This window comes from Siphateles boraxobius, unplaced genomic scaffold (assembly GCF_051911475.1).
Source record: "Siphateles boraxobius isolate OS27281-9 unplaced genomic scaffold, OSU_SipBor_1 9, whole genome shotgun sequence".
Classification (NCBI taxonomy): Eukaryota; Metazoa; Chordata; class Actinopteri; order Cypriniformes; family Leuciscidae; genus Siphateles; species Siphateles boraxobius.
Window position 1 is genome coordinate 23,787,826 of NW_027509219.1, and position 13,097 is coordinate 23,800,922.

Sequence of the window (13,097 nt, forward strand, 5' to 3'; positions counted from 1 at the left end):
ATTATGCGGGAAGAGCTGGGGTGCAGATTCAAATTAATATAAGGAAGCTTGTCTTTGTTCTCTGACTTACCCTTGACTCTGAGTTCTTTCGACCACATTGCCATTTCGCAGAAGTCAATAGCTTAGTGAGACTCTTTTATGATTTTCAAAGAACTGAGGACTTGCTGACCAAAGATTTTTTTTGTGTCAGAGTTATGTAAATTGTTCATGCTCCCCGTCAACTCCACAAGTATAGTTTGCTGCCACTATAATGCAATTGAGTATTGATTAAAGAAACTAACGGCTGCGTCATTATGTGATGTGTTTTTGATAGTTAATAAGTTTTCAATTAAAATGTCATTTTAATTTATAAGTAATTCTTTATTTTTGAAATCATCTAAACAAAAAAATCTATTTTATGTAATCTTTTTAAAATACGCATATCTGGCATTAGAGTAGGGTTGTAACGGTATACCGGTATGGCGGTTTATCGCGATATTGACTTGTACGATTATCATATCGTGAACATTTGCTTATCCACGGTTTTGGAAAAAAAATTAAAGCAGATCTCAAATGCGCATATGCAACTTATTTCCACTTGACTACTCCACCTATACATGTGCACTGGAGAAAATGTCTGAGACTGAGGCTGCGAATTCTTCGAAAAAAAAAGTTAAAATCTGCAGTGTGGGAATATTTTGGGTATCCGAAAAACGAACGTGGGTTTTTCCTTGAAGATTGATATCCAGTTGTGTCCAGAAATATGGACGAAGAGTGGCTGCAAAATGAGGAAATATGTCAAATATGTTCTCCCATATTCGCGAACACCTTCCCTCCCTGCAGATAAAGTTCCATTTATAACTTAAGGCCGTATTATTTACGTGTTGCTGAGGGAATTTACAATATAACGCAGATGTCACGTAAAATGCGCGATTTGATAGATGGATGAATAAATCTAAAATATAGCTGTGCAATAAATAAAATCGCTATATGAGTGTGTCTATTAAACAGCGCAAAAAACTGTAAATCTATATTCTGCTTGTTCACCGTGTCTGTGTGAATGAGCAGCACCGTTTCACCTAGTATATACTCAAGTATGTGGGACGCTCATGGTATTTAAAGCGTCTGCCGTCTCACTCACTATATAAGGACGTGAACACATGAACATATCCAGAGCTGCTCTGAGAGAACTAAATGAGCATTTCATAATTTTGTTGAAAATAATCATTGTCAAATACACTCTGACTGAAACTCATAGGAGTTTAGTACAACCTGTCAAAATTAAAATTATCTTAAATAATAATTAATAAATTAAGAATTTTATTAATTCAATTGATCAAACATGTTTGTTCAAATGGGAGATCTGCAGGTTTATTTTTTCTTTCTTATTTTTTCAAAAGGTAGATTAAAAAAGTTTGTTTTAATAAACAATATGTTCAACATAAAAACCCTATCAGTTTTCATTAATTTAAGGTTCATTGCAGCTGATAATAATAATCATTGTTTAATACCGTAAACCGTGAAACCGTGATATTTTCTGAGACTATTATCATACCGTGAAAATCTCATACCGTTACAACCCTACATTAGAGGGGACCGGGGTGTCACGGGTGGTTGTAGGAAGGCAGACGAAGATGAAGAATAAAGTTCCAATACGAAGTTTAATGAGGGTAATACAAATAGTACTAGGACAGGAAGGGCAACAGTCTACGTTTACATGCAACCAAATAAGCCGTTAGTAATCGGATTGACCGCTCAATCGGACTGAAAAGCCTTCATGTAAAAACCTCAATCAATCCGATTTAGCTCGATACGAATGGAATTTCGCTCGGATTGAAAGGGGTGGTTTATTGCTTTTCTAATCCGATCGAGAGAACATGTAAACACTTGATCGGATTGAAAACCAAATCTGAAAGGAGTGGACTGTGCATGTGCAATGACTTAGAAATGGCGCAGTGACGTAATGATGTATGATGCGTGGAACGAGCTGTTCAGTGCAGGAAAAGGAACAACTGAAGTAGTGAACACAACCGAGGTTGATTAATTACACACAGCTGACACATATGAACTAATAAGGATGGTCACCAAGGAGACAGATGAGTGGCGGGAATCTGAACAAGGAAATACATGACAATGAACAAACTGAAAGTCCATGAACAAAACTAAACATAATGGTGACACAGGCATACTGTTCTGTTCTTGAAAATAATAATTTGGTGTATAATTGCTTTCTTTAAAAAACTAATTTTTATTTGGTGTATAATTTTGCATTAATAAAATTAGTCACTCCTCAACGGATGAAACTATGAAACCTCTTCCCTCGATCATCAGCCCACTGGTATTAAATAAATGCTGATGACACTCCAGTCACGCCCCCTCCTCCCCAAAATAACAGACATTCTATTCATTTAATCTGCTCACTACAGAGAAATAACCTTCAGAAACCAATTTTATTTTTCAGGGGAAAAAAAACTTCTTCAATTTTTGAGTCTGAATGGGACGGTGACCCTCACCCCTCTAGAGCTTGTCTTTTCTTGCTACTATTATTCCTATATTTGGTTTAAATGACCTTCCCAATCACTCGCCTGAACCAGAGTATTCAACATAGAATATTCTTTAAAATCAACTTGCTGAGCCAGATTTAATCATCTATACTTATTGTTAATGGAGTTGTTAGTGCTTTTGTTCATATTGGTGACAGTTAATCGTGAGTATTGTCAAAGTGAAAGTGGTACTTGCGAAAGTCCTACCTTTTTATTTGAATGACCTTTGTAACAACCTTTATTTAAAAAATACTGTCTATCAAGACTGAGGTGAAATAAGAGAAAAGTCGGTTGTCATTTTACGGCATGACATTGTGATCCAACCCACACATGAGTTAAATAAGTTATATTCTTTTAGAAAGCATTGAAGTCTTTCATGGAGATTCAAACGCAACTGTTTCTATTTTTAAGTCTTCTGTTCTGATTCCACCATCAAAAACATCAAAGACATTTTGGTTTGAGGCTGAATTTGCTGCTTGTGATGCCAATGGGAGCACGTATATTCCCTGCAAACTAAAATACCCCCCCAAAAACCAAGAAATAAATACAGAACTTTGAGTGAGGGGACTTAACCAGCTCTCTTTTTTTGCGTGCAAACTTGATCTTCCAAAGAGAAATGCCTTAGTGTGAGACAACCAGATAAACAGATGGAAAATAAAAACAGCCATTATGTTTTTTTTCTTCTACTTTGGTACTAAGTCTTAGAATAAACTTTTGCTTTAAACCTTTCGATTTAAACCTCTCATCTTTTGTGCTTTTTGTTCAATTCACAGTAATATTCCTCCATCCTTGTTGCTGGCCTTGTTTTTTAAAGGGCCTGTTGTCGCGGACGTTGGGCTAGATGATGCATGACCTGCAGAGTCCAGAAATTTCACAGATGAGAAACAGAGGCCAATGAAAGAGGATAAGCGTTGTCATTACTGTGAGATACACTGCGCTGTATTCATCACTCAGAAAAGATTCTCCTCCCTCGCTTTCCTTCTCCTTCAGTCTCTCTCTCACTCAGCCACACGCTTTTGCTCTGTGAAGCTGGAAATGGGGTATGATTTAACTTCAGGCCATTTCATTGTTCCCTTTAAGCTTCTTAGCTCTAAAATATTCATATTTTGGGCACAGGAAGCAAAATCTGTGACAGCACAGAGAGCAGACAAAAAAGGAGAGTGAGAGGAAAAAAAGGACAAGAGTATGAAACAGAAATAAGATATTTCTGTAGCCGATGTGTTAAGATAAGCTACAGACAGGCTCGTTTTCCATGCTTATCTTATTCGCTTTATCCTTTGCCTTTCTGTCTAGTTCCTGACTTTCTGTCCATCCAACATATCTTTTTAAAAGTAGTAGGTAAAAATGAAAATACTGTCGTTATTTACTCACCCTCATGTCTTTCCAAACTTGTGTGGCACACTTTTTTTCTTCTGTCAAACTTTCTATATAATGGGAGTGAATGAGGATTGGACTTTTCAATCTTCATTATGACTGAAAAGTATCATCAAAGTGAACAAAAGTGTCATTGAAGGTACTACATTGGTAAAGTTTTGCCCTTACTCACCCAAAATAATATTTAAAAAAATGTTGGTTACCAGACTTCCTAAAAAAACTATGGAAGTCAATGGGTGCTGTCTACTGTCTGGTTACCAAGATTCTTTAAAATAAATTTTTGGGTTAAACGGAAGAAAGAAACTCATACAGGTTTGGAACAACTTGAGGGTGAGTAAATTACGACAAAATTTACGTGTCAAAAAACTATCTCTTTAAGTACTTGGGATGCACCGATACCACTTTTTCACGAGCTAGGCCTGTACTTTCATTTTTGATACTCGCCGATACTGATACTTCTGTTTTCATTGCATTTGTCATTTTTAAATATAAATTAGGTATAGAAACCATAAAAGTATCATATTCAATGATTTAAATTGTTTGGCATATATATTTCCTTATTTTCATGCTTAATTATGCCTGTTAATATGTATTTGACAAGCTTCGGTTACTCTATTATATTTTATCTTTGATTTATTAGCGGCACAGCACATATTTTAGGATGTATTACACAAGGATGAGTAAAAACAATTGTGTGGGGGGTGAGCTATCTCTTAAAATCTGTAACACAGTACACTCATGCAGTACACAAACTGCCTGTTTGTGTTTAAAGTAGAGTGTGTTGTTAGGTTCAGCGTCAAAGCATATTGGACTAATTATATATCATTATATTGTTATCAACTTGTTGCAGTGAGCAGAGTGTATGCTGCTTCTGACACACATACGTCACTCCCTATCATTCCCTAGGGAGTAAATTGGCAGTGATATACATTCACACTCATACACAAAGCTCATTTGATAGGATTTAAGCCATGGTGACATATACTTGTCTCATCACTGTGTGGTTAGTGGCTCAGCTTCTTGTTTGTTACTGCTAATTTGGTTTTTAATGGAAAGGATTGACACAGATAACAAAGTGATGAAAAATACTAATAAGAACCCATGGATAAAGAGAGAAGTAAACCTACTGAAGGCACATGGTGCTGCTTTGAGGCCTGGAGAATGTGAAGTCAGTACTCTATTTAAAAAAAAAAAAATCATTAAAGAACCATTTTGTTTATTATTTTTTTTTTTTTGAATATTTACTATTTACATTATGATTAAAATATACACTTAAATGTTTGGGGTCAGTAATATTTTATTTTTAGTTTCTTAAAACTAATTAAAGATGGATTAAAGACTTTTACGTTGTTACAATTCTATTTGTCTTTTAAACTTTAGATTCGTCAAAGAATAAGGAAAAAAGGTATCACAGTTTCTATAAGGATGTCAAGCAACACAACTGTTTTGAGTATTAAGGCAATCAAAGAATAAGGAAAAAAGGTATCACAGTTTCTATAAGGATGTTAAGCAACACAACTGTTTTGAGTATTAAGGCAATAGATTCCATGACCTGAAGTTTTAATCCCTGTGTTCCTCAAAGTGGGACTGTTAATTCCCACATTAAGGTGTGCTGTCTGTCCTGCAGAGCCTGTAAGCCATCCCACCGACCTTCCGCTGTCACGCAAGCGAACGTTGCGCTGGGCTGCATCACCTTAGGGCTTCGTGTTACATGTATTTGCTAAAAACAGGCACATCGCTAAGTGATTTAATTACTTAATTATCTCTCTCGACTGAGAACACTGAAATAAATAATTGCTGAATATAGTGTCCCTGGAGTACTCTATTTCTCTCTGCTTGTTGCACCAAAGCGATTCACAGTGTTCTTCCAGATAATTGGACCTCAGATTTGTCATATCTCCCACAGGTGATTTGAGACTGTTGACCAAAAGTAAGCCTTAGAAGGCATCAAAAACGGCTGTACCTTACAGGGCCACAACCACCAACAAGTCAGAAATTCATTGATCAATATAGGCTTTTCCATAACAAGTGTTTGGTTTGGTACGTATTGAATGATTTGGTGCTTTACCGTATCGTGAATATTATTGTTATATCCCTGGTAGCTCACGAAACTACTGAATGCTCTCCTCCTCTGGGTTCTTGCTAGTGATATAAATGTGAATAATTACATTATAGACCAACGCTACTTTTGCGTCATCGAAGGGTAACGCCCCTTTTTTGGGGAAAACAAACGGATTCCTCTGAGAACAGAACTCGCTCTAGATCTGCAAAGTTTCTTGATAGCAAAAATGGCACAACATACACACTCTCTTTGCCGGACTATTCAGACATCTACCACTATCTCGTGGAATCACCAAGTAAGTAGTCTATTTCTTTGTCATTAACACACTCACAGTATGACAAACTAGAAGATGAGGCCATGAGGGATGTTCCATTGTGGCGTTTTTTTATTTTGGTGAAGAATTTTTTTTTTATCTGACGGATATTTTCTTCATCTTCCGAGAATTCAACACCAGTAAATACACTATTATCTCAGACCATGCCTCTGTTCGTTCAACATAGCTTTTGAAATGATTAAAGATGTTAACCAAACCTAAAGTGATGGGAAAAGATGAGATGCCAGGAAAGATTAGGCCATAATAGGTTTTGCGTTTACTTGCATAACTTTTGTGTTGATATAGGCTATATATTTCCTCCCAGCTCTTTATTTTCATTCTCCAAAGTTTCTCAGGGAAATTTTTCATAGGAATTTTATGACCAAATAAAACTTTCTCGGGCAATTCAAAAGTTTTGCAAGTGAACGCAGAATAGAGAAATAATTTGTTAGGATCATATAGACCAACGCAACATTTTTTGCCGTACACTGTAAACCTTTTTACAACTTTCAAAGTCCTAGCACTTTCTAGACACAAGCAGAAACCAGCCAAGTCCACTTTAGTCCTAGCCTGCCACTATTTCAACAGTAAAATCAGTTAACAGCCAAGGTAGTGTGCCTAGTGAGAGCAGCTTCGTCTTTCTAACTAGTATAGCTAACTTAGTCGACAACAAAACTATGTTAATAGCTTAAATCAAGTTGAATATGATCCAAGTGACATGGCCTCATCGTCTAGTAGTTTGTCATACTGTGAGTGTGTTAATGACAAAAAAATAGATTCCACGAGATAGTAATAGATGTCTGAATAGTCCATATTTGGCCACCGCGTGGGGTCATTAATCCAGTTTTCGACCATTTCAAAGGGACACCACTGTAACCCCATATCCAGTAGCTTCTTTAATTACCGCTCACGGTCCTCGGCCAGCAAAGTGCTTTTGTGCCAGCAAAGTGCTTTTGTGCCAGCAAAGTATTTTTGTGCCATTTTTGCTATCAAGAAACTTTGCAGATCTAGAGCGAGTTCTGTTCTCAGAGGAATCCGGTTGCTTTCCCCCAAAAAGGGGCGTTGCCCTTCGATGATGCAAAAGTAGCGTTGGTCTATTGTTCAAAAGTTGGGGTCAGTAAATTTTTTTTCTAATGTTAAAGTAAAGTCAGTAAAGACAGTAATATTGTGAAATGATATTACAAATCAGAAGAGCAGCATGAACTTTCCACTAAACTTCTCCTTTTGTGTTCTACGGAAAAAAGAAAGTCATACATGTTTGGAACGACATGAGGGTGAGTAAATGATAACAGAATGTTAATTTTTGGTTAAGCTATCCATTTTTTGGGTTTAGCTTTGTGTTTAAATAGTTGCTGACATTTTACAGAAATATATTTAGTCTCAATTTATTTATCGTACTAAAATATCAAATGAAATGTCCCTCTCGAGTCATCATTCACATCTATATCACTGGCAAGAACCCATCAGACTCATGGAAATGGGCAGATCTTACCTATTAGGCCGTGAACGGGGCACAAATTGCATTACGTCCACTTAAAGGAAGGATTTTAGAGGTACTCTGATGGTCGCCGCAGTATCTGTGTGATTCATGGCGTAAAGTGGGATACATGCGAACTGCTTCTTTTAGGCCTGCATATAAAACGCTGCACACAATTGATATGCTAATTGGAGGAGCGGTGAATGGGAGGCCTGAGCAGATAGATGCGACTCTCACCCTGAGGAGAAGTGTGAGAGAAAAGCTGTTAGTCCCATACCTTCTTTTACAGATCCTCTGTAATGCTGTAATTAATAACATCTGACTGCTGCTGCCACACCGTCTCAGAGCCGATATACCCGGTGTCTGCCAAGAGTCTTCACACAATGGCAGCAGGCTGTCATTTAATTGATGCATGGACACTGACTTACAAAGACAGCCGCTGGTCATGGAGTTGCATCCCCAATATTTAGATACTGGTGACAGTTTTCAGAGACTGGGGTGCACGTATCTGTGATGGTTTATTACGTAACTGTAAGGGGCATTGACAACTTGTGTTACAACTTTCAGACCTTTTCTGGATTTTGCTTGGACAGTTTTGAAGTCGTTACTTCAGTGCTGGGGGAAAACTAACTGAAACTATTAACGTACTTGGTTACTCACATAACCTTGGTTCCCTGAGAATAACGGGAACGAGTATTGCGTCTGCTAGACACTATGGGAAAACTCCTTTTCTCGAGAATATTGAAGCCTTTATTTTAAGACGCAGTGCAGCTCTAAAGCCAGCTTAGTGCAGAGCTATAAGCGTGCTGATTGGCTGGGCTGTGGGAACTGCACGAACCTATGGCGAGGCGGCGTGGCTGCGCAAACCTATCAGGGCACGTCCCGCCACCAGCAAGCTGAGCCCACCAAAATGGGTGGAGCTACTGACTATAAAAGCGGCCCATTTCGCCATAGACAATACATGGATGTGAAGCTTAATAGCACTGACGTCTACGCAATACTTGTTCCCGTTATTCTCAGGGTACCGAGGTTAGGTGAGTAACCGAGTACGTTCCCTGTCGCAAACGGTTCACTCGTATTGCGTCTGCAAGACGCTATGGGAGCCCAAATTCAATCATGCCGTGCTATTTTAGATGACGACTTCACTCTGAACTCCCGTCTGAGCCTGCAAGGCCTGAGTCTTAGAGTAGAACTTTAAGTCAGAAGTCCAACGGGGCCAAAGAGATAGCGTCTACTATCCAATGTGACAATCTTTGCTTCTTGACCGGGAGCCCCCTGGTGCGGCCGCCGAAGCATACAAAGATCTGTTCCGACTGCATGAACGGGGCAGAACTTAATTTTGCTATCGTCTTCCGAAAGGGGATGGGCAGATAGTGAAATGACCTGGGCTCTGAACGGAGTTGAGAGCACCTTGGGTACTCAGTTTGAGGACGACTTTGGAGTCGTTGGGCCCAAACTCAAGGCATCAAGGCAAAGCGCCATCCTTTTTCGGGACGGGGAAGTAACGGCTGTAGAAGCCTGCCTCGCTCTGTGAAGGGGGAACTGTTTCCACAGCCCCTTTTGTTAGCAGGTTTAACACTTCGGTGCGGAGGACGTGACCCATGTTGCTCCTAACCGATGTGCTGACCACGGCATGAAAGCGCGGAGGTCTGCGAGCGAATTAGAGCGAGTAACTTCGTTTTATTGTGTTCAGCACCCATTTTGACACATGGGAGATGGCTTCCCAGGCCTTGGCCCGAGCGACTAGGGGCTGAGTAAAATCTGGGGGCGGGCCCAGCCACCCAGGTGTTTTGAAAAGGATAAGTGCTCTTTTTCTGAGAATTTTTGTGCTTTATTTTTGCCGCTGTTAAAACAACGTTTGTTTGCAAGGGTGCGTGAGTCAGAACAAGCCTTTTGACTGCAATCACATTTCCAGCCACCTGAACACATTTCCACCCCTGAAAAGGGGGCTGGGGAAGCATGTGAGCTCTTTTCAAGGGTGGTCCGGCCGCAGCAAGTTTTGACCCCCTCCTCTTCCTTTCTGTCCTTGGACTAGAATGGCTTCCGAGGCTCAGGGTCCAGCGTCATTCTAGGCCGGGGGCCCTGGTGTTGTTTAGCTGGTTGTGAGTGCCGCTTGGTTTCAGCCGCTGGGCGGGGCTGAGAGACCGACGGCGCTGGTCTGGCTGGCTGTTGGGTTGGCGCGTTCCTTGGGCGACCTGAAGCCAAACTGGAGCGTTTAGGCATGAAGTGTCGCATGGCCTGCGAAGACTTCTGTGCTTCAGTGAAACGCTCAGCGAAGTCGCAACCCTTCACCGCGGGGAGAGTCCAGGAAAGCAGTCTTGTCTGCGTCCTTTATCTCCGCTAGGTTAAACCACAGGTGGCGCTCTAAAACTACCAGGCTGGCCATGCTTCTTCCAATGGCCTGGGCTTCGGTCTTTGTGGCGCGCAGGGCCAGGTCAGTGGCGCTGCGCAGTAGTTTGCTAGTTGTTTAGCTGTTTTCAAAACCGTGCAATTTTTTTTACAAGCTACTTTTTCCAACAAGTAGCAATGTACATTAAAAGTCAAAGGTTTTGCAAAGAAACTTTCAGTGAACTGTTCTTAAAGAACTCCAACATTTTTTATAGCACTAGTTTCATTTCAAAAAATGTTCTCTTGGGCCAACAGAATATTTGAAATGAAATCGTCAAATTACATCTCCATAAACTGCATACAATAACAAACTAAAATGCAACATTACAACTCCCCATAACACTCAATCAGTCGGAGCCCTTGTCTTGTTTCCCTGCAATAATACGATCCCAATGAGGAGGGATGTGTGAAAGTGTGACTCGAAGTGTGTTGCAAATGTCCAGTCTGCTCCGTAACTTTGTTTTAATGGCTGTCAGTGCAGAAAACATTTAACAGCCATATTTGTGTTTAATCCAGAAGCTTGCAATGGAGGATATCTGAAACATACTTTTCAGCCCATTGTGATTTGCAATCTCAATGAGTTAATGCTCTTCATGCACTGACATTGATGCTTGTTTCACACTCATGTTAATATTAGCTAAACTTGTAATTGTTGAGCCAATGTTTTCTGAAATCATCCCCTGTGTAAATGTGGATAGTGGCTCTTTAAGGGGAAACGCACAAAAAATAATACAGTGGCATAGCTACAGGTCCTTCTCAAAAAATTAGCATATTCTGATAAAGTTCATTATTTTCCATAATGTAATGATAAAAATTAAACTTTCATATATTTTAGATTCATTGCACACCAACTGAAATATTTCAGGTCTTTTATTGTTTTAATACTGATGATTTTGGCATACAGCTCATGAAAACCCCAAATTCCTGTCTCAAAAAATTAGCATATTTCATCCGACCAATAAAAGAAGTGTTTTTAATACAAAAAAAAGTCAACCTTCAAATAATTATGTTCAGTTATGCACTCAATACTTGGTCGGGAATCCTTTTGCAGAAATGACTGCTTCAATGCGGCGTGGCATGGAGGCAATCAGCCTGTGGCACTGCTGAGGTGTTATGGAGGCCCAGGATGCTTCGATAGCGGCCTTAAGCTCATCCAGAGTGTTGGGTCTTGCGTCTCTCAACTTTCTCTTCACAATATCCCACAGATTCTCTATGGGGTTCAGGTCAGGAGAGTTGGCAGGCCAATTGAGCACAGTAATACCATGGTCAGTAAACCATTTACCAGTGGTTTTGGCACTGTGAGCAGGTGCCAGGTCGTGCTGAAAAATTAAATCTTCATCTCCATAAAGCTTTTCAGCAGATGGAAGCATGAGGTGCTCCAAAATCTCCTGCTAGCTAGCTGCATTGACCCTGCCCTTGATAAAACACAGTGGACCAACACCAGCAGCTGACATGGCACCCCAGACCATCACTGACTGTGGGTACTTGACACTGGACTTCAGGCATTTTGGCATTTCCTTCTCCCCAGTCTTCCTCCAGACTCTGGCACCTTGATTTCCGAATGACATGCAAAACTGAGCAACAGTCCAGTGCTGCTTCTCTGTAGCCCAGGTCAGGCGCTTCTGCCGCTGTTTCTGGTTCAAAAGTGGCTTGACCTGGGGAATGCGGCACCTGTAGCCCATTTCCTGCACACGGCTGTGCACGGTGGCTCTGGATGTTTCTACTCCAGACTCAGTCCACTGCTTCCGCAGGTCCCCCAAGGTCTGGAATCGGTCCTTCTCCACAATCTTCCTCAGGGTCCGGTCACCTCTTCTCGTTGTGCAGCGTTTTTTGCCACACTTTTTCCTTCCCACAGACTTCCCACTGAGGTGCCTTGATACAGCACTCTGGGAACAGCCTATTTGTTCAGAAATTTCTTTCTGTGTCTTACCCTCTTGCTTGAGGGTGTCAATGATGGCCTTATGGACAGCAGTCAGGTCGCAGTCTTACCCATGATTGCGGTTTTGAGTAATGAAACAGGCTGGGAGTTTTTAAAAGCCTCAGGAATCTTTTGCAGGTGTTTAGAGTTAATTAGTTGATTCAGATTATTAGGTTAATAGCTCGTTTAGAGACCCTTTTCATGATATGCTAATTTTTTGAGACAGGGATTTTGGGTTTTTATGAGCTGTATGCCAAAATCATCAGTATTAAAACAATAAAAGACCTGAAATATTTCAGTTGGTGTGCAATGAATCTAAAATATATGAAAGTTTAATTTTTATCATTACATTATGGAAAATAATGAACTTTATCACAATATGCTAATTTTTTGAGAAGGACCTGTATATATAAATGTTTTCCAGAATGTTCTTGTGACCGAGTTGCAACTCTTCCACGGCCCGCTACTGGGTCGCGACCTGGGGGTTGGGGACCTCTGATCTAAAGAACCTTTCTTGTACAATGGAAAAATTCCATGGATGTTAAAAGGTTCTTCATAGATCTGTAGATGCCAGTAAAGCACCTAGCATAAAAAATGCTATATTATTGTTTTTTGTTTGGGGACCACTGTTTTTTTTATATACAGCTGCATTAACTGTTCATTCTAGAGAATCTGTTCACATAATTTCTATAAACGAACTGGTTAAAAAAAGATTTACAGATTCAAGTCCCTGCACAAAATTTAAAAAACTAAAATGTTAAGTTAAATAGTGCTATTCTTCACTGTTATATAAACTGTAACTAACTTATTAGTTATATATGCAGTATAAAATAATTTGTTTATCTGTTTAAGTTTAAGGCTGTTACTGTTGAGACGTACTGTAATTTGGTCACCTATTTCAGTGGTTTTCCATCCTAATCTTGGAAAATCTTAACACTGAACATTTTAGATGTCTCGCTTATTTAACACAAGCGCATCAGTAGGAGCTTTACGATTGAACTGTGTATAAAAGTGACGATATACTGTAAGGGTGACATCCAAAA

General features: G+C 39.8%; 1 protein-coding gene across 2 annotated transcripts in view; it reads left to right on the forward strand.

Moving 5' to 3' along the window:
* nphp4 (nephronophthisis 4) overlaps nucleotides 1-13,097 on the forward strand; it is a 222,810-nt gene that overhangs the window by 97,731 nt on the left and 111,982 nt on the right. The gene's annotated exons all lie outside the window — the stretch shown is intronic.